Source organism: Ammospiza nelsoni, chromosome 1 (assembly GCF_027579445.1).
Source record: "Ammospiza nelsoni isolate bAmmNel1 chromosome 1, bAmmNel1.pri, whole genome shotgun sequence".
In the NCBI taxonomy this organism is placed as follows: Eukaryota; Metazoa; Chordata; class Aves; order Passeriformes; family Passerellidae; genus Ammospiza; species Ammospiza nelsoni.
This window is the reverse complement of record NC_080633.1, coordinates 146,884,263-146,907,242: the sequence shown is the minus strand read 5'-3', so window position 1 is coordinate 146,907,242 and position 22,980 is coordinate 146,884,263.

Sequence of the window (22,980 nt, the reverse complement as noted above, 5' to 3'; positions counted from 1 at the left end):
CCTGTGCCTGTGCTTGGAATTGCCCAAACTGAGGTGCAGGACTTTGCACCTGGCCTTGTGAAATTCATGAGTTGTGGCTGTAAATGTGATATATGAGTATTGAGGATGTTTTGTTCAAGCCATCTTGTTGGGGAAGATGAAACAGCAAAGCCTTATAGATATGATTGCTTGGCAAAAGATTTTGAGAAAATAGAAACTATAAGTGAGATTGAAATGAAAGCAAGCTTTGAGATACCTCAGTTACTGAACGACTGGAAAACAATGGTGTGGCTGGCTGAAGGTAATCCCCTTTTGATGAAACAATACCATCTGCTTGCAGACAGGTCCAAGGGTCCAAGCAGACTCTACTAACTTAGCAGAAGGGATCCAAGGAGTAGTTTTTAGGGTTTAAAATGTAACACAGTATGGTAATGTAATGATTCTTATAGGCTATATGTAAATGCTATAGGATTTGTATACATCTGTAAGCAAAGTAAGTTTTAAAAGTTGTGTCTTGGATTCACAAGGCCAACATCATTATGTGTGTCTAAGATGAAGCTCACTTTAGGCAGCTTTGTGCAAATTTTATAGGTTTCTTAGATTTCATTAACAGTTCAGAGACCAAGTTGAACTTGGGAAAATCAAATTAATGAAGACAATTTTGTCATTGTTAAATACATCAAATTTACAACAGAGCCTAAAAGGGTGATGAATAAAACAACCTGATCAAACGGGATATAATTAAAACATCTTTCTTCCATGCTTTTCCTCTCCAGATAATAAAATCTCTTCTGGTATATGGGGATCAACCTGATTCTCCTTCAAAACTTTGGCAGCACTCTGTTACCTTGGTGACTATGAAAACCATGATGTGCTTGGACTCCTGGGAGTGCTGGTATGGCTACAACAATTGCTTATAATTTTGATGAGCCATTATAAGAAATGTAATGTTTTGCAATCTCTAAGTTGGAAATTATTGACACCCAAAAGCTGGTGCAACAACAGATGTTCAGATACAGAAAAAATGGCCTTTGTGTGTTCACATGCCTTTGTGTGTTCACATGCCTTCAGTTACATTTAATAATATTTAAGAGAATCATTAAAAAGTGGTGCCATTGTTCACAGATAACATTAATTATTTAAGCATTTAAAGAAGGTAGTGCTTTTAGAAATTTAATTTTTAATTATTACTTATTTATGTAGATGCATTTACTTCTACATACAAACATAGACATATTTTTAAATCTCTCATCTATCTATCTATCTATCTATCTATCTATCTATCTATCTATCTATCTATCTATCTATCTATCTATCTATCTATCCAGTCTCTCTGATTTTCCAGACTGAAATCCCCAGAAATACAGGGTTGGATGCAGGGATGATGAGCTATAGCATCAATAGGGAGTTAGATTCGAGCTTGGGAATATCATAAATTATTAATAACAAACCATTTAATTCATGATTAGAGGAAAATGTTCCAAAGAGTAGGAAAGATATATGTTTCGCTTGTCTGGCTACAATGTTAAATAACTATAACTAGTCTGCTCTCAAAGGTTCCAGAGGTGCAATACATGCCTCTGAGATTAATTATCACTAAGTGATTGAGGAAATATCTCTGCAGCTTCATAGCCATTCTTGTTTAAATGGTGGAGTTGATTGCATTGAGTGATGTTAAAGCAAGGGAAGAATCTGTTTAACCTACTAGAGACAACCCTGAGGTACATCATGAAGGGGTTTAAGGATAGATCACCCAGCCAGTTAAGATTCTGTGGTATAAAAAATATTTTAGCATTTGAAGTTACATTTTTATTGAAATAAATGAGTGCTTCAAGGAAATTATTGAAGTCTGACAAATTCCTGCATAGTGGGACCAAGACAACATGGATGCTACCAACCACACCCAGACTGAAGATGTCTGTCCCTCTGTCAACAAGAATTTTACCCTTTTCCACAGAAGTCTAACTGAAAAGAAACTCCTGTCTTTATTGCAAGGTGTATTCTTTGGTGAAGAAACAGGTGAACCTGTAATTTCCTAGGACAAAGCAAAAAAAGTGCTCAACTGTGCCTGGATTTGGTGCTATTTTGAAATAGATTTTTTCCTTTCATAAAAAGTACATTAATTCTTATGACAGCTGTGAAGATAATAAATTTTCCTCCAGTAAAAATTCACTAAAGAATTGCTCCACAGATATTTGTGCTTGTTTACTAACCCCTAGATAATCTGTCTTTGCTGGTGGATGAGAGAGTTGTGAAACTTCTTAGACAATATTTTTTAAATTCATAGATTAACTGGGTTCTACAAGCATCAATTGCCAGCATTAGATGTCAGGTCAAAATTAGTTCTCTGAATTACCTTCCTAGCCAATGAGTATCAGTTGGCACCTTCATGTTCAACAACCCATGAGAGAGACTAAATTTTTATGCTACTGAAATGAGCTGAGTCTGGGCCAAGATCAAGTCCTGATTTACAGGGTATTCCAGTGTTCTCCAATGCTTTAGCATCAGCTTCAAGAAAAAACAATTAAAGAAAAATACATTCCAGAAATCTCTTTCTTGCACACATGGATAAGAACTAGGCTTGCCCAGGTACCCCAGTGCAAGCTGGGTAAAAATGAAGAGATAATTTAATTTTAATTATCAACTGGTCTTGTTACCAGTCTGTGGACCTCTGGCACAACTCTTTGGTGTGGGCTATCCCTGTGTAGGATAAAACAGGTTTAGAGTTATTGCTTTTATTCACTAATAAGCCCGATTGCATTGTTCAGGTTGGCAAATATTGATACAGAATATTCAAATAGATTTTTCATTTCCTGCAGGAATGTGGAACCTCTGTACCTGTGCAGCAGAATGACAGTAGCAAGAATGACAAAGACTTTCTATTGTACTTGGCTAAAAGGAAAATTTTGGGACAAGTTTTTGGAGCTTCTTTAAATACTTGAACCCAACTGTATAGACTAAATAGTCTGCTTCCACTATCAGGCAATCCAAAGTCCTTCCTGACACATTTTTTATGGCAGTTTTTTTGGGTATTTTTATGGAAGTTACAAAATTCTGGGTTCCCTTTGGGAATGTCAGCCCCAGAACTGAGACTACAATGCATGCCCTTTCTGGTGGGTCCCTCTAGACCCAAATAACCAAGGATTCCACAAAAAAAGGTTGTTTCCTTTCCATCTTACACACTACAGAGTCTCTCCAAATTTTCAGAGACCCATTCTGCTGGTCTCATATAGAAAATACTCCAAAGTTAAGCCCACCTTTCCTGGATGAGTTTGCCAAAGGTCATCTACAAATGCAGCTGATTCAAGTAATATTTTACATTTTAGCCTGCTCCAGTTTTGGATCAGGACATGTTATTGGGGATATAATTGTCCTCTGGGCAAGTGCAAGTAAATATTAATCTTAGAATTCTTTGATCATTCTTGACCACAAGTTGCTACCCTTTTTTTCAAATAAGTGTGTCAGTTATTTGCAAATAATGAATCAAAAGAGTTAAAACTTTCAGGAATGGATATGCCTCTGCATTTTCTGTATTCCTGGGATCCTAGAAGAATCATTACATTCCTCAAGCCCCTTCCCACATTTGTTTTCAACTAGTAATGGATAAATGACTCACAGACTGAGCAAAGATTTGCACACCAGCACTACACAGATGACAGATTACCCTCCCCTCATTACCAACAGAGAATAACCGAGTGTTTGGAAGAGATTAACTCCTGGGTGAAGAATTACTCTTTTAAATTACACCTAAACAAGACTATTAGTTATGAAAAAAAGGTTTTAAATATTTTTAGGTCATCCAGCAAAGGTGCTGGGCAAGGAAGACACACTAGGACAGCACAAAAATCTCATAACCACAATTGAATTATCAATTGGCAGGTATTCACTTCCCAATACATGTGTTTGAAAATGTAATTAAAATAATTTAGCAAAACCACACTGCAAGGGGTATTTGTGCTCTGTTCTACTGATATATATTGATTAGACACAGTGCCTGCACAATGCTTCCAAGGGGTGATTAGGACACTCCTCAAGTAGGAATGACTTTTTACTAGACCTGTGAGACTGGGTTTATCTAACTTTGGTACATGAAAGGTCTCTGTAGTGGTGTAGGCTCCTCTGTTAGACGTGATCTGGCAGAAATTAATCTGCAGGCAAGAATTCCATCTCCTGTCACCTTGAAGCCAGCACAAAGGTAATTATTTCTATTTTGATACCTTTTCTGTAATATTTCCAGAACAGGAATCTGTACCAACAGCAGGAATCAATTTCCTCCTATTTTAGCTTTTGAAAGCTAGACAGCACACAGAGATGGGGCTCAGATATGATTTGAGATATTTAAACCTAAAAAGCAGATTAATTAGTTTGAATGTGCCCATCCAGGGCCATGTCAGGATCATGTAGAACTCACTCAGACCTTATCTGGTTATTTCAGATACCAACTAAAATGTCTCTAGATAGAGACTCCTGAGGAGAATTATGCCTTTCTGTAGAAACTGAGAGGTGGGAAAGGCATTCCAGTCACCTAAGATGTGACAAGTAATAATTTGCCAGCTGAGTCCTGTCACTCATGATCCAGACAGTGCTGTACTTGTCTTAAAGGTAAAGGCTTGGGGCTATTTTCTGATCTCTATATTCCATCTAACCTGAACCAGGTCATTCCTAATGCTGTAAGATCTCTGAGGCAGATTTGTGTGATTGGCAGTACCTGGGATTGCTCCAGTTGGTAAGAGGAAGCCAGGCAGGATATCTGTCATGGAATGGGACACCTCTGTCTCACAGTGGAATCTTAGTGAGACCTCCATTAGCTATAAAATGAACTTAAAAACCTGCCACTCAGGTAGCTGCTTGTGTGTGAACAGATACATATATATAGAAATTCTATCACCTCAGACAGGCATTGACCCCAGTCTAATTAGGAGTCTGTGAAAAAAAAAAGGACAATCTCTTCAGACTCAGAGAAAAAGATCTGATTATCTAAAGAGAAGATTCATCCCAGGTCCTAGTTTAAGAGAAAGAAGTCCTCTGAAGTTACCTTTATTTTCTAAAGTTATCTATTTTTAATAGTTTACTTGGAATCCAAACTGTTTACTTTGTAGTGTCTTAAAATCAAAGGTATATTTATGCTCTGAATGTGCCATAACTATGTGAAAAAGAGGAGCAAGAAGAGATGTTGATGAATGTGTTTATCATAGTTGATATAATACATATATATCACATCAATAAAATATATACCATTGTACCTGCTTGTAGATTTTATAGAAGTCTCAGAAAAAATGCAAGGTAGCATCTTGATCTCTTTGTTAGGGGGTCTCTAGAACATTCAAGAAGATTTGAATATTTTAATTTAATCTTTGCTGAACTTTCTATTGACTTAGTGAGTTCTGGATCCTGCCTTAATGGAAGATTAAGCAGCCTTCTATAGGGCATGGGGAAAAAATAACAAAAGGACAAATAAAAAGAAAGAGAAAAATAATAATAAAAAAATCAAGAAAATTAATTTGGAAGAAGGCAAGCAATTTTCAAAGTTACAGCAAACATGGTGTTAGCAATTGTTTGATTACAAAACCCAGGATATTAAGCTTACTTTCTATATATATATTTAGATATTTAGGTGTAGTAACATCTGAAGTAGATCCCTCAGGTAGAGCAGGAGGTAAGTGATGAGATATTCTAGTTTTGTAAGAAGACTTGCTGGAGATATAAGGAAAGCAAATTAAGTGAGATTCAGTGTGACTGTGGGATTCAGTACTCTGCAGCATGGCCTTTTCTGGAGAAGCTTTTGAGGCTGCCAGATTTCCCTTTCAGGGTCAAACACTCAAATTTGAAATCAATAAAGTGAACCAATGCTCTGCATATTTAATTGATGGCCCAGAAAGCCTGACAGTGTTGGGTAACATGAGGCAGACCTAGAAAATACATCTCATTAATGTAAGACTGAAAAATGCAAAACTGAGCTCCCAGGTGCTGGAGCACTGACTGTCACTGGAGGGATTTTTCAGAGTTCAAAGCATTTCTTCCAAGAGTTGCAAAAGCAAGGTTCTTCTCTTCAGGACAGGGTCTGCATTGATTTCACCTGGCTGTCCTGCTTGCTTACCCACAGAATGTGCACCACAGAGTCAGCCTGGTGCACTCCTCCCACAACACAAAGCCTTGTGTGTCTTCCCCACAAAACTGACCTCCTTAGGACTGGGAATCTCAGACAGGACAAAACTCCCCTTTGTGAGGGCACAAACACAATCAGTTTCTGTATCTGGGTCCCATTTCAGCAGCTGTTCATCACCTTCCATCTAATTCCTCCCCTTGGTTTCCTTTCCTGTTCGACACAGAATCAGCAGCCAGAGGCAGGTACCATCCTCAAGAGCATTTCAAGAGCAATAATCAGTTTTCCTGCAAAGGGTCAGCACTGATGTGACACATAAGGGTCCTTGTGCTCATCATTTACACACTTTATCCTTTTGGCTGAGCAGGGTGTTCAATAAACTGTCTGCTCTGTCTGGAGGGAGAGCACACACAAAGCCCTGCTAATGCATCCTGCTGCCATCCTGACAATGCTCTTCCATAATGAACTGGAGGAGGAGACTTACAAGTGCTGCTTCCAATTAAAAATAACACTCCTAAAAGGCAAAGCAGTGAGGTAATGACTGCAGTTGTGATGGAGCTGGAGCAGCTGCCTCATTAGTACACACTCTGTGATTAATATGCCTTTATGACCTGTGCTTATACACCTAAAGCTCTTCCTTCTAGAACAAAGGAAACCCCATTCCCACAGGAAGCACTGCTGATTCTTCAGGGATGCAAGATTAACTCATAGTGAGATGAATGATATTTTGCCTGTGAGATACAGTTTTACAGCAGAATGGAGTGCAGTCACTTTAAAGGAAGATTTGATGGAGATAAAAAGTGACTGAGTCCAACATTTTCAGAAAAATCACCTTTTGCTTCAAATTTCCAAATTTGGGATTAGAAATGTTGAGCCATTCCCCTCCTCATGTTTCAGAAGGCAAGGAAGCTGTTTCTTAAGAGAAAAAACTGGAAATTAGGGAGATTTCCAATCACTTCCAAACTTCACACTTGGAATGGTATTTTTATGTGGTATTTTCTGGGGTCCCCTGTGGCAGGAAGAAATGAATCTGACTCCATGTTCTTAGAAGGCTAATTTATTATTTTATGATATGATATTAAATTAAAGAATACTATACTAAAACTATACTAAAGACTAGAGAAAGGATGTTTAAAAAGGGCTAAAAAGAATGATAATGAATCTTGTGACTCTCTCTCCAGAGCCCAACACAGCCTGACCCTGATTGGTCATTAAGTCAAAACAATTCACATGAAACCAATCAAATAACCACCTGCTGGATAAACAGTCTCCAAACCACATTCCAAAGCAGCAAAACACAGGAGAAGCAAATGAGATAATATTGTTTTCCTTTTCCTCTGAGGCATGTCAGCTTCCCAGAAGAATCCTGGGTAAAGAGGTTTTTTTAGAAAATATGATGGTGACATTTTTATAATAAGTAATCCTTAAGGGCTGAACTTCAACAATGCTAATGTCTCTTTCTTAATGCCAGATAAATTGCAGTGCTGAGCATTCAGATGTGACTTTCATGACAGAAACAGAGAAATTCATTCATGTTTTCATTCTAATTTCTTCCCAGGCTTGCAGTGGAGAGGGACTTTCACCTCCAGATAACAATGAGGATCAGCTTCACTAAAATAATAGAAGGATTTTCCTTTGACTTAGTAGAAGATCAGGATTTTCAAGGCCATATAATAGAATTTCAAAAGCCAGGCCACATCACAGCAAATCAGGAATGACAAGAAGAGGGAAAAAGTAACTTAGAAGTGAGGAATGTACAAGATTTCCTTTAACAGATGTATAAAATGACTGAGGTTTTCCTAATTCACAAAGCTCCTGAAATTTTACTTAGGAGATAAAACAAAAACTGATGATATCTGAAGGTTTAGTAAAGCCCTAAGTTCCTGTTTTGTGCTCAAGCTGGCATGTTTTTCATTACCCCAAGGTAAACCTTCAGGTACCAACATCTTCAGTGAAATGGATGTGCCTTGCAATCAAAATCCTTCCTGCCAGAACATTTCTTCCACTAACTTCTTCAATGTGTCTCATTTTCTTCAGTATTGTGTATAGCTCAGTGGAAGACAATTTATTTTGCATCATCTTTGAAATAAACAATGAATCAGTGAGGTGACTTAGCCAGATTTTAACTTCTCTCGTGTCTCCATGGATTCCCCACTTTTGTGTCACATGCAAGATGCCGTCCTGTGTCACCCCCCAGACACAGCTAAGCAATCTCACATTTCAGAAGAAAGATAATGGTCAGTAGCTAAAAGGGGGACCTTGCACATACTCAGATTTCAGACTGCCTCGAGGCAGCTTCTCTGATTGCCCACATATTTTGCCAGTGATAAAGTTTTCCTCTGATTCCTTAAGATTTAAACAGCTGAACACATGAGGAACAGAATGACTTCTCACCCAAGATGGACAGATAACTATAAAGTGCAGGATTAGCCTAAAGATCTCCCACTTCTTAGCAGAATATGAATCATATGTAGCACCTTTTAGCATACTGGTCAAAAGAATAAATATTTTAACCCTCTTTGAAAATTTGAAGGTTTTTTTCATGCTGGTTGCTGGTTTTACATTAGAAAATTAATCACTGCAGAGGTAGAATTAGTTTCATCAAATCAGTGTGTGAAAAGGGATTTTAAACAAATGTGGCTTATATTGAAAGACTGAGTATCAGTTACCTCAGCCTTGAAGATAAACAGGGTCTTGTTAGGTTGTGATAGGATTACCTGCCTGTATCATTTAAACAAGTCTAATTTCTGCCACAGGCTTTTCAAGGCTTTGAACACTGACATTGATTCATTAAGGTTTTTTTCCATTCCACTCACGAATTATATTTCCCAGTAGAAAAGGAAGCAACATTAATTACAATAGTGAGATTTCTACAATGAGATACATAATTGCCAGTACTGAAGTGCACATTATAAGATCATGCACAACATACTCTGCTGACATATTATGCAAAACAAATTCTTGATCTCTTTTGTGATTATCATTTCATCCCCCAAAAGTTTAAACTACATCTATTCCAAGACATAAAATATATCTGGATTGTTCTCTAGAATTGGAGCATGGAAAAACCTACATTAGCAGAATCATAGAATGATTTGTGTTGGAAGGGATCTAAAGATCATCTCATTCCAACCCCCTGCCATGGGCAGGGACACCTTCCACTAGACCAGGTTCCTCAGAGCCCCATCCAGCCTGGCCTGGAATGCCTTTAGGGATGGGACATCCACAGTTTCTCTGAGCAACTTAATCTAGCGTCTCACTGCTCTCACAGGAAAGGATTTCTTTCTAATGTCTAATCTAAAACTACTCTCTTTCAGTTTAAATTCAGCCCCTCCTGTCCTATCTTTACCTGTCCTTCTCAAAAGTTGCTCTCCAGCCTTCTTGTAGACCCCTTTAGGTACTGGAGGAGGCAATACTCCAATATTAACCAACATTTTTTGGGCTCCCTCTTCCCTCCAGAGCTCTATCCCATGGCATTCTAACAAGCAGATCCCTGTAGAGGCCAAAGTCTATTCCCCTAAGGGCCGGGGTAGTGATCTTGTTCTGCACCTGCCTTGCTGCCCCAAGGATGCTGAACTCCACCATTTCAGGGTCACTGCAGCCAAGGCTGCCCTGGAGCTCCACATTCCCCATCAATCCCTACTTTTCAGTGAGAACAAGGTCCAGCATAGCTCCTCTCCTCATAGCTCCTCTATTACTTGGCAAAGGAAGCTGTCACCTGTCACTGACATATTTTATGAAAATTCTTTTTCTAGGATTTTTCTCCTGAGAAGCTGAGAGGCCTCAGAAACTAAATGTAAACAACAATTATCTGATGTCTGTGGAATGAGGTCTGGAGATGGTTTACCAACAGGTGCATCTTTGATTGGTTCCATGTGGATTGTTTTTACTTGATGATGAATTATGGTCCAGCTGTGTCAGACTCTCTGGTCAGTCACAAGATTTTATTATTCATTCCTGTCCAGCCTTCTGATGTCTCCTTTCTCTTTCTTTAGTATAGTTTTAGTATAGTATATATAATAAATATAATATAATAAATATAATATAATAAATATAATATAATATAATATAATATAATATAATATAATATAATATAATATAATATAATATAATATAATATAATATAATCATCCTTCTGAAATATGGAGTCAAGACTGTCATCTCTTCCCTCGTCCTAGAGACCCTCAAAGACCACCACAGTCACCAAGATTTCCTAGGAACCTCCTGGATTGCTTGTGCCCTGCTGTGCTGTCCCTCCAAAAGATTGGTGTGCTTGAAGTCTCCCAGGAGGACAGGGGCTTGGAAATGTGTGGTCACTCCCATCTATCTCTACAGGGTCTCATCCCCTCAGTCTTCCTGGCTGGGTGACCTGCAGCAGGTCTAGGTTATGGTGTCACTGTCCCTGCCCTCCCTTTAATACTGACCCAGCAGCTCTCAGTCAGTTCCTCCTCCATCCCCAGGTGGAGCTCCGTGCACCTCGACTGGTCATTGATATAGAGGGTGTCACCCCTCCTTGTGTCCCTCCCTGTCCTTCCCAAAAACTTGGAGCCTTCCACTCCAACCCTCCAGTCACAGAAGCCACCCCCCTGCACCTCTGTCATGCCCATAAATCACAGCCATCCAGGCAGCTGCATGCCTATAATTGCTTTTTTTTATTCCCCATGGTGGGTGTTTGTGTGTTTGTGACAGAGGCATTCAAGCTGGGCTCTCAGTGAAGCCAAATTACTGGTTGGAGTAGCCAAAATTCCTTTGTGCTGCTCTCCAGGTGCTCTTCTGTTCCCCTGTGTTCTCTCTCCAGGCTCAGGGAATCTCTTGCTGGCTGCAAACTGCTGTGTATGGGATAGAAGTAGGTTCATTTTATTCTACTCTACTAGCATTCAAATCAGGGCAGTGACATCCAAGGGAATTCCTGTTGGGAATGGGCCTGATCTACCTGCTGGTCTGTGTCTCAGCCCTGAGTGCAGCTGCTTTTGGGGGCCATTCTGGCAACTGAGCAGCAAAGACAATGACTTTCATCACCTAAAAATCTCCCCACCACTGTTGAATTTAATAGTAGAGACACAGCCTCAAGTTTCAAACAAAGACAAGAAGAAACAAGGCTTTCTGGTGGTTGTAGATGTTCTCCACAGGCAGAAGTTCTATTGGTAACTCCTGATACTGTTAACCCAGCGTAGTCATTTTGTAGTCACAAAATTAACATTTGTCTGCCTACTTTCATCTAAGAGAGAGCATACAGAGATTTTAGATGGATTCTACTAACCAGGAAATATTTTTATGACTACCAGTGAGAATTTTCTGGGACTCAGGATAGGTTTCAACACATTTTTTGGCATTGTTTGGCATATATCCACAGGCAGAAACAGGAATGATCCCACCATGGTACATACACACCATTCTGGTGTGTATGAACACCCTTCTTCCAGTGCATGTGCATGTCCAGAACTTGCAGGCTAGAAACCCTTCTAGGGTTTCCTCATATGCAGCACCCTGCAACCCTAGAGCACATCCCTGCATATCAGAGCCCTGTGGAGCCACAAGCACAACTGGGATTTTTTCCTCTATTCAGAACCTCTGATCTTTTATAATTTTCAGGAGTTTGTCCCCTTCTGTCAATAAAGCTGCATCAAAGCACATCTTCATGTTAAGTCTGGCTGCAGGGAGAGAGTACAGGATGGCACTTCCATCTCAGCTCCTTAGGGCTGGGTGTAGCAAAAGAAAGAGAGAGGAAATGTCACCATCTGCTTTGCTCCCAGTCCTGTCTCCTGTCTCTGTCAACATGCTGCACTCTGCCTTTATTGTTGTCTTGAACTTTTGGCTGTGTCTGGATATTGCTCAGAAGGGCCAGGAGAGCTCAGCCTGTTCAATGACTTTCACAGCTACAGAAAATTGCTTCCTTCCTTCTGAAAGGGGAAGGAGAATGCTGACAATGGCTAAAGAACACAGAGAGGTATCACAGCTTTTTTGCAGAAGTCTCAATAATCTTGCCCTACCCATGTCCCTGGGAAAAAAAAGAAAAAAAAAAAACTTATAATATTTGGCAAAGCTGTGTATGCATACAAATGAAAGTATTCATTGTTTCTAAATAACTTGGGGACCCAATGGCTTTAGGACTAGCCATAATTTTCTCAGCAGAAGCATACATAAAAATGAGGGTTCATTTATGAGCTGGAGCCAGGAATCATAATTACGCTGATGAACCTGAATATTTGTAGCTGATACAGAAACCATTAATGAAGCCCTACATAAAAGCTTACACCCATGCAAGGGGAGCTTTTTTCTACATTCTAGTGTATACATAAATTTCTCTGTTTCTCTCTCTCACACATTCATTTTTATGAAGACAAGAAAATAATAAATAGGTAATTGCATTACCTAGGAAAGACATTCTACTGTTGGAAATGTTTATGGAAATGAGGAACAATTAATTTATCATCAGTTTTATGGTAGTAATAAAAAATATTTATCTGCCTGTAAGGATTTACATGAATATCTGATTAATAACAAGAGTTGGTTAATATTAAAATGAGAGCAAAATGTTCTGATTAGCTCTTACCACAGCAAACCTACAACAGATCTGCTGTTATGGATGTGTGTATTCTGGATTTAGAGGAGACACCAGAGTCTGGCCCAAAAAAATATTTTAGGAAAGGAAAGGTCACTGTGAACTCTACTTTTATGCCCAGCATGATGAATTATTGGCATGGACAGCAACTACTTAACCTTCTAACTTTTATTTCTGGTCACAAACATTAATGGGTTTCTCTTAACCCTTGTGTGAGGAAGGTCAGCATTATCCCAGTTTCAAAGATGAGAAATTGTGCAGAAAAAAGCAAATGCAAGGATTTTTTATGCTTCTGAACCTTAGTCAAGCTGCTAGGGTATAATTGACTTGGCTCCCATGCCTCAGCGCTGTGTTATATGGGTATATAACAACTTCTTCCTTTGCAGGAGGTCATGGTGACCTGGGACATGGCTCTGTCGAGATGCTGGATCCAGTCTGAAGTAGGTGCTAAATTCACACAGGGGTGAGGACACAAAGAGGCCTTAAACCTCCTCCTCTTTGCCTCCCTCCCAGCTGGGTGCATCGTGTTTGTTTTTGGGAATTTCTGTCCCAGCCCTGCTGTCTGTGCTCACCTGGCCCAGCAGAGTGTGAGTCAGAGAGCAGCAAAGGCCGCTGGAGCCTGGGGAAGGATGGATGGCCTCGTGCACAGTGACAGAGATCTGTGTTCCTTTCTGCTTATCCAGATTTTGGGCACCATCCCTCATTGGCTTTGATCATCTGGGTAAAATGAAGTACTGAATCTTACACTCTTAATTAGGAGTTTCTCTGAAAACCAGGCTGCATTAAACACTTTGTTCAACAAAATCTGAACAATAATAGTAGAGCTTTGGGACTTCTTTTTATCCCAGTTTTCCATTCAGTCCACAACAGATGTAAATCCAGGTTGGCAATCTGAAGAAACTCCTTTTCCTCTGGATGGGATGCTTTAAAATATGTTTTTATTTTGGGCACCAGCTCACATACAAGAAAGCATCCATCCTGCATTTCATAGGTATAGAAACTGAATAACAAGGAAGCAGAAAATTAGCCTAGAATAAAAGATTTTGTGTCCTCCAGTACAATTTCTTGCATTCAAAAATTTTATAGTCAATAAATAAATATATTTAAGTCTATAGAAGATTTACCATGTGACATCGCTGAAGTTCTCTTATATCCTGGTCATTCCTATTTGAGGATTAACATTGTGTGATGGAAGACCTCTGCTTCTGTCTTGTAGGCTGTGACAAGATTATTACTACATTAAGAGTATCATGAAAGAAACCATACAGATCACGTGGAGGTAAATGCAGCTTTAATGCTTCCTACACAGCAGAAACTTTTTCAGATTAACAGAATCTCACAAAATCTCTGCTATAGATCTAGACAGGTGGCACTGGCATGGGCAATTTTAAAGTCAGTAGGGATCATCTTTGAGCTTTTGTGGATTGAAAGAGTTCTCTTGACCTTGGTGAAGGATTTGGGCATTTCTTCTTACTCTCTTGTCCATAAATTATAAATCCAGTTTTGACGACTGGCTCACACTTCTGCAGCTGAGCCAGCCCATCCTCAAAGCAGGACCTTCAGTTCTACCCCTGTTCTGACATCTGAACATTGACTTCAATGTTTTATCATTAATTCCCTTTATTTACACAAGTTAACTCAAAAAAAAGTGATCCTGGGGTAGTTTCTTCAGGTAATTTTCCTTTGCAGGAAGATGTCAGCAGCAGGTGTAGATTTCTACTCCAGACAGCACCATGAGTGATCAGGATTGTTTGCAGAGATAGGAGCTCACTCATAATCCAGTGTCTTTCAGGCTTGTTCTCTCTTCTTGCAGGTACCTCCTTGCCATTTGCAATTGCGCTTCCCACCCCCCAGAAGAGCAGACAGCACAGATGTGATCATGCCTCTATGACAGTGAATTTGAACACCGTGACCTAGTTCAGGCAGAAAGTTTCTTGAAATAGCTGAAAACAATTGAGCCAGAGAATTAAAGACCAGTCAGGCTAGTTTGAATTTCTTGAAAAACGATTGGAACTGATAATAAAGCTACTGGAAAGACCTTGGAATTTAAAACAATGCTGTGACTGTACAGAAATGTTGCAGTCAGAGCCCTATTTTAAATAAACTGCAGTCACACACAGGTCAGTGTAAGCACTAAATATCTCTGGAGACTGCTTTGCAATCTGAAAATAAATCCAAGCCAAAACCCCCAATTCTCAGAGCAATTACCTTCATTTTAGCTTTTTTTAAGTGTAAAACTCCTAACAAATTGAATTAATTATAGAAATACTTATATGAAACATGTAAAGCTCAGAGGAAAACAAATCTTTCAAGTAGTGAAGTAGAAATCAAGCCTAAGCTGCTAACATTTTTTCAGGAGAGCAAAGAGCTACACAATAAATTCCATCAGCTGAGAACTGTACCTTTTGCTCTCACCCATCACACACATGTTTTCAATGACTCCAAATTTTTTTATGTGATATAAAATTGTAGAGAATTACTAGTAGTGAACATTTTAAGCTTCAGTATTTGAATGCACATTTCAGTGGAGTCGAGAATCTGCTTGTCATCCACTTCTGCCATTTTACCAGAGCTGAAACAGATTTGTTGGAAGAGTTCACAATATGTGTGGAATTGGGTAAGGAAAAATTTCAGCTTTACCTCACTTAAATAAGGCAACACATGGCACTTCCTCTGGGAAGAAAAACACTGTTTTATTTCAGTTTTAGGTTTAAAGTCACTTGTGTGTCTTGGCAGAAAGACTCATCTGACAGGTAATTCTGTGATAAAGGTCTGACATGTTCTAAATCCTCCTGTCTGCTGCCTCAGCAAAATGGGGAAATGTGTATTAAACCACAGCTTTTCAATTTATGTGATGACAAAGAAAGCCACAGAAAACAAATGATTCATTGCAGTAGGATTGTCTATCAAAATGAACAGTACTGAAAGCCTTGGAAATGAAAAGAATGTGTCCTGACAGGTCAGAAGACAAGGGCAGCTCTCTGAATACCCAAAGACATGTGTACAATAGCAAATAAACAGGACCAGGTCTCAGGTTCAAAACTGGGCCATGATTATTCATCCTATTTAGTTAACGTGCTCCCTAGGCTGTGTTTCCTCAGGGTCAAGCAGAAATGCCTGGAACACTGTGAAAAAGAGGATGTACATGGGACCATTCCCAGAAGACAGACTGGTTATAGCCACCTCCTTTTTGAGGGAAAGGTTTGCTTTAGAAGAAAGTTGTAACATTTTTTATTTACTATTTATTTATTTAAATGCCTCAACAACCAAGAGATTGAGTAAAGACTGGGACTGTCTTGGAAATGTATTTCAACATCACAATACTTCTATATATAGCAGAGAAAGGATGTTTTTTGCCTTATTATTTTATGTCTTCCATTCCATAATGAAGATGCTTTCAGAGCAGCATGAACTGGTGATTTAGATTGCTTCTTTCATTTACAGCCACTAAGGATTCATAATGACAAAGAATTACATGAGTTCTTTTTCTTTGTTATTTGATTCATCTGAGCCTAGCTCTGCAGATCACAGGAAAATGCACTGTGACCCTTTTTACCAGTCCTTTCCTAATTTCACAGTTTACTAATTTTCATAAATATCAAAAGGAACAAAATTATTAAGGAGTGCTCGGTAATTTCTGAAGTATCCATGCTGAAAATGCATAGATGATGATTATCATCAGCAACTTCTCCTGTAGAAGCTGTCACAGAGAGTCTTTATAAAATGTCTTGATGGAAGAAGCCTGTTCAACAGAAACCTGAAACTAACTGATAAGTATTCAGATGCATTTCTCTGTCAAAAATTTCTAGTTGTTTTCAAGCACCATATTGTTTTATTTCTTTGAAAATATGAGCAGTATTCACTAAGAATATGCCTGTTACATAAATGAAATTAAAGCCTATCTTACAGTGTGACTGCATACAATTGATATGGAAACACCAAGTGCACAATGATTACATGTAGGGGAGATGGAGCCAGACTCTTTCTCAGAAGGATCCAGTGAAAGATGAGACAGTGGTCACAGATTGCACCAAGAGAAATTCTGAGTGCGATAAGGGAAAAAAAAGTCAAAATTACCATGGTCAAACATGGATATAATAATTATCTGGAGAATCGCTAGTTGTGGCATATCTCTCCTTGGTGATATTAAAAACTTGATTGGAGAAGGTCCGGGGAAAACTAATGTAATTTTGGAGTTGGAACTAGTCTGCATAGGGTATTAAATTCAATGACCTCCCCAAATCTGTTCCAAAAAATTTTCTCTATGGTTTTTGATCCAAAAACACACTAATTTCAAGCTGTGATTAGAACAAATTTATAAAAAGTTAATATGAAAATTCTCCATAAAGCAAAGCAGTAAATATTATAGAAGTCTGTGAGCTCTACTTTTATCTCCAGTGTGCTACTAACTATGCAGGCACACCAAGGATGGTCTGTGCTCCAAACTCACAAATTGTCACTCTCTCCAACTAATGTACCCACTTACAGAGTGATCTTTCATTGAATGTGGGGACTTACCACATAAATGTTTTCATCTGTAAATGTCTTCAAGTAACCTTAGATTTTGCAGTGTGAGCAGCACCTGATTGCTGAAGATAAAAGAGTTTAGTGGGGTACTCATCTCATTCTGTGCTGAAAACCTGATTTTTTTCCAGGTGAACCATTCTAAGCTTCACTGACTGCAGTGACCAGAGTGCTGCCTGACTGTCCTGGGATGTTCCATTAGCACAGGTATGTTCTAAGAACATAGTGTTGAGATGAATCTTGTCCAAAGCACTTTATAAAAGAGTTTAACATCATTGTATCTAGCTTCTATTCTACAGGTAAAAAAAAGGTGCTTAAGGTGTTGATGTGGCTCTCTCAGATCATACGCAAATCATGTGAGAATGTGACTCAAAATCTTCAGCACTGAGTTAACCATGTCCTTCCATAGATTGCACAGTTGAATAATACCAGAACTACAACAAGGAGATACAAGCCTTTATTAAATGCCATCTATTGCTCATTATGCTAATTAAAGATCTGGAAGGCTGTGCAGGCCTTGGCTATGATTTAGAAGCAGACTGTTCATATATGGTAGGCTGATCACACTGGCAGGCAGAAGAATAATGTATATATTACTTGCTAGAGAAATCTGTGGATTTTAGGGTTTTAAGGAGGTATGTAAAAACATAAAACTTCTGTTTAGTAGTAAAATTATACCTTAGTATGACAAATGTAGAAGGAAAAATTTGTAGGAAAAAAAACCCCACATTAAAATTTGAAGTTCAAGAAAACCTGTTCCTGAAATCCTTTGTACTCAGCATCTCTATTCACTGTGCTTAAATAAAGCTTATGTGTGATGTAGGTGTCAAACCACCCTGGACTGGAATGAGCAGGGAATTCATAGAATAGTCCATTGCCACACTGCCAGATTTGACGAAATCTTTTTTCAAATCTTTTGAGTCACAGATTCTTTCAGGTTCAACAATATTTACCTAGGTGTTACCTAACCCCTGACCTGGGCAAGTCAGAAGCCTGAAGCTCTAAGATTAACACCCACTTTGTTCCCCAGCTCCTTTATAAATGATTTTAAAAATGTGTGGCTTGTTCTGCTCTCCCTTATTGCTCTGTGGATGTCAGGGTCTTTGATCAACTGCGCTGGCATGAGTAGGATTTACTTGTATTACAAAATTAATGAGTTTTTACTTACACTGAGGCAACACAGCAGCAGTACTGAAAATCTCACAGTTTCAACATACATTAACTAATACTGAGGTTTCAAGGCTTCTTAGAGAGCAGATCCAATCCTCAGGATTCAAACTTGACAACCTGTTTAAATCAAACTCTCAGTCTAGTATGCAAGCAGATAAGCTTTCTTTTTGGCCTGCCCTGGAGATGAGAGTCTAGTTCTTTATCCACAGGAATAACTCAAGCTGGGTTTGGGTCTTAAATCAATGCAAATTCCTTGGCAGGTTGTATCTAGGTCTACATTTCTCATCATAACTTCTATCTAAAAATATAAGGAAGGAAAATGAAAATTTTCCAGAAGAAGAATCCAGGTGAAACTGGATGAAAACTACTGCCTATAAAATTTATACTCCACTTTTTTTTGCTGGTCTCTGTGGTGGATTCACCGTGGCTGAGGGACAGGTGCCCACCAAACCTCTCTATCACTCCACCTCCAATATAATAAAAGGTTCATGAGCTGAGACAAGGAAAGTCACTCACCCATTACCATCATGGGGAAAACAGACCTTACTTGGGGAAATTGGAGATCTGAGAAACCAACTTTCTCTGGGGACAAAGGAAACTTTAAATACATTTTCTACAGATTGGTACATAAGGACACACGGGTTTATTTTACTTCCATCGAGTTGCCAACAGCACAAATTGCCTCTTTCCATTGTGGCATCCTTTGCAGGTAGGAGATTAACCTGAGATCTGCCTACAGAGGGGAGCAAGAGTTACTACAGTGACAAGTTGAAGGTGGAGGTAAGAGAAAACTGAAAGCCTGGGAGTTTATCCAATCCATGTGTCCTGCAATATATGGAGCACAGCTGTTGTTACAAAGAGAAACTCTTACATCCCAGGTGTTATGAGACTCCAAGGTGGTAGAATCTGAATATCCAGGTCTTGAAGATGTCCCCCAAACCTCAGAAGTTTAAGTGTTCCTTCATTTGATTTGTTAAATCCTTTTGTAAGACAGTGCTGTCATTAATAATCAGGAAAATCACATAAGTAGGGATATAATCACAGAACTCTAAATCCTTCTTGGGTATATCAGAGGTAATGGAAAGATAATTCACAAAGATTAGAAACAGATGAAAGTGGGGCTTAGAACTGATTGGAGGATGCTCTTTCCCCCTCATGTCTGTTAATCCCTGTCTCAAAAATAATGAAAAACTTCACTTATAGAGCCAAAAACCCCAGAATCTTTGTGCTTACCCAAACGAGAATATTTTGCAAAACCCATGTATTTTCCTTGCACATAAATCATTGTGTTTTGTAAAATTTTAAATGTAAAAAAAAACCCCAAAAGTGTGAAATGCTCTCTTTAAGTGAAGAATATCACTTGGAGAAGTTAAAGACATGAAAACTTTGGTCAGTAGCTAAGGGTATTTTATCTGAATTGACACGCCTGGTCTGCTCTTTGCTGAGAAAACCTGTACAAGGTTACATCGCACTACACAAACTGCCCCAAACTACAAAAACTGTGCAAACTGAAGTATTGCCATAATGGGTCTCGTCCATAATCTGAATCAAAGACATTGAAGTTTTTTTATAGGGGAGAAAACATCATTGAAAACCAAAAATGGATGGGAAATTAAATCCAGAAGGAATTAGGAACTGAATTCTTTGTATGATCCTGGCGGGAATGAATAATGAGGAACTGGCAATAAGCATGTGGAGTGAAGAAAGAAGAATTATACACAGTGAGGCAAGCAAGGCATATACAGCATCAATGTGAACCAATCAGAAAAGTTTCAGGAGAGTTTTCTTGACAGCCAGACCTATTCATCTGTTACTGAGCTCTCAAATAAAGCTCTGCTTCTGGAGTCCATCTCAACTGATAGACAGATGATTGATGATAGATAGGTGATAAATGTTCCCTGGGAACGTTCATCTCTTCCATGGAAGTGAAGGTCATCCTGAGCAATACTTTTCCCAAGTTCATTGATGCACAAAACCATTGTGATATTTAAGCCTAAGTCATGAGAACAGCACTTTACTCCCCTTTTACCATTCTAGGACTGTGCAAACAAAAGTTATTTCATCTCAAGACCCCATACCCAACTTGGTCCACCAAGCTGATTATAGGGAGGGAACATCTCTCCTACAATGAAAGGCTGAGAGAATTTGGATTGTTCAGCCTGCAAAACAGAAGGCTTAGGGGTGACCTAATAGTGGCCTTCCAGTATCTGAAGGGACCCTACAAGAAAGATGGAGAGGAAATTTTTACATGAGAATGAAATGGCAGGACAAGGGGCAATGGCTTCAAATTTAGGGGAGGTTTAGATTGGATATTAGGAAGAAATTCTTTCCTATAAGAGTGGTGAGGCACAGGAACATGTAGCCCAGAGAAGCTGTGGCTGCCCCATCCCTGGAAATGTTCATGGCCAGGCTTTAAGAAACCTGGTCATGTGGAAGATGTCTCTATACATGGCAAGAGGTTGGAACTACTAAATTGTCTTTAAGGTCTTTTCCAACCCAAGCCATTCTATATGTCTGACTCTATGATTCGATGGTTCTATGATTCTATAATTCTATGGTTCTATGATTTTATGGTTCTATGAGTCTGTATTCTGTAACTTTGGATGTAGAATAGGTGATTTCTGTATTAAACTGGACAGTTACATTTAACCTGAGTGAAGGCCACACCCTTGTTGAGGAACTCTGTTTTAAAGTGTCACAATTTAAGAGAGAGTGAAAACAATAATCCTTACAGTGCTTTGATTTCAGTTGCTCTCTGCCCCACGACAATAGTGAATTAAGCAGCTAAAACCCTACAGCAAATGGATTTAAATCAACTGAAATAGCAAAGAAAAACCTCATAGGCTTCAGCTCAGTCCTGGAAGACTCCCACAGCCTCAGAAGGGACCACAGCCCACGCTCAGCTTGAAGGTTGCCTTTGTTTTGCCTCCTGGCTCAGAACTGTCTCAGGCAGCTCTGTTCTTTTTTTGAGCAAATGCCTAACTGTACTTTCTCTCTATAAAAAATGAGGATAATTTATCATTATCTCACTAAGGCTTTGAAAGGCTCAGTGCCCAATATTGTCTCTGACTGAAAGCTCATGAATTCAGAAGATTGATGTTGGCACGAACGTGTATCTTCCCTTTTAAGTCAAATATTTTCCCATAAATATTTTGAAGCGTGTCAAGCCTAACTAGATTTTAGAAATTAAACTAGAGGGTGAAGCATTTAGAAAATGTCTATTTTAACATTTTTGATTGCCATATTTTAATCATGACATTTTGAAGTTTCTGAAATGAAACTTGTTAAATTTTGCTGAATATATTTGGGTTAAGATCAGAAAGAAATATTGGATAGCTGCACTGAAGTATTCTATGATGATGGGAAGGGGAAAACCACTAAAACTGAAAACTATAGACCCAAAAAACCAACAACTGAACTTGTATTTCTGATAGAAAGATGCATTATTTGGTTTTCATCTCGAAGGAATCATTGGAGGTCCCAATTCCTTCCTGGGCTCTAAAATTAAGGCATCTTAGTTTCCCAGACAGAAAGGCTTCCTTATGTAAATTCCTGGAAATACAGACAAAAGGGGCTATGTCTGAGGCTCATCCCTTCAATGTATTTGCTTACTCCAATTTACTTCGTGGTTGTTGCTATCAGAGAATGCCACACTGACTTTGAGAGGCGCACACACTTTCCCATTGCTCCCTAAACCTCAAAGTGCCATTATGGCTCCTTCTAGCTCCTGAAAAGGCTTCTGCCTTAGTAGAATCTGGATATGGATATTTAGGTAAAGCCAATTCTAATCCACTGCCACCCAACCTTGCTCACAGTGCTTGGATTTTCCTTCTTCTCTGGGACTAGGAAAGGGAGAAAGCCAACGAGCTGAGATTACACCAGTAGAGATCAAATCATAAGTGTGCCTTGAAAAGCACAGCCCATGAGCCTGAAGAGCTCTGGCAGAAATCTGACCAGAAGTCATTTAGAAACCAGAAGAGAGGAAAAATTACTTCCAAGCCCATAACTTACCCTGCTGGACCACTCAGCTCTTTGTCAATCTCATTCCCTTCCCACCATGCACAATTCTCAAACAGTCTTGAATAAAGAGTGCAAACAAACCAGCTGAGTTGTTCTGGGGGCTGCCTGTGGGCACAGAGGAGCTGCAGATATGATGTTGTTTTCCTGTGCCAACACCATGTGCTGAACATGACCAGACACAGCACAGGACTTCCTAAACCCTCATATAAACTGCAGCTGTCTACACCCTTCCAACCCTGAGATGGGCCAGGAACAACCTAGTCCTTGTGTAGCCTTGTTTTTTGGCAAGAATAGAGCAATCTCCAGCACACAGAAAGTGTCAAACAGCCCCATGGGCTGCACAAGCCACTCTCACACCTCCAGCTCTACAGAGGGCATTGCTGCAGATGGGATGATGAACTAATCTGACATGTCTGCCCCAACATGCTGGCAGACTGAGTTCACAGAAATACAGGGTCTCTTGGGCAGAATATTCAGTAAATTTTCTTTCGTTTCAGCAAAATCTCATCTTCACACAAGAAAAGCTCCAGTCAATTGCTCAAGGAGGTAATTTATGAAAGGTTAGTTAAGAATTGGACAATTGGTCTTTGAATAGTGTAGTTCTGCATAAAGAGAAAAAGGA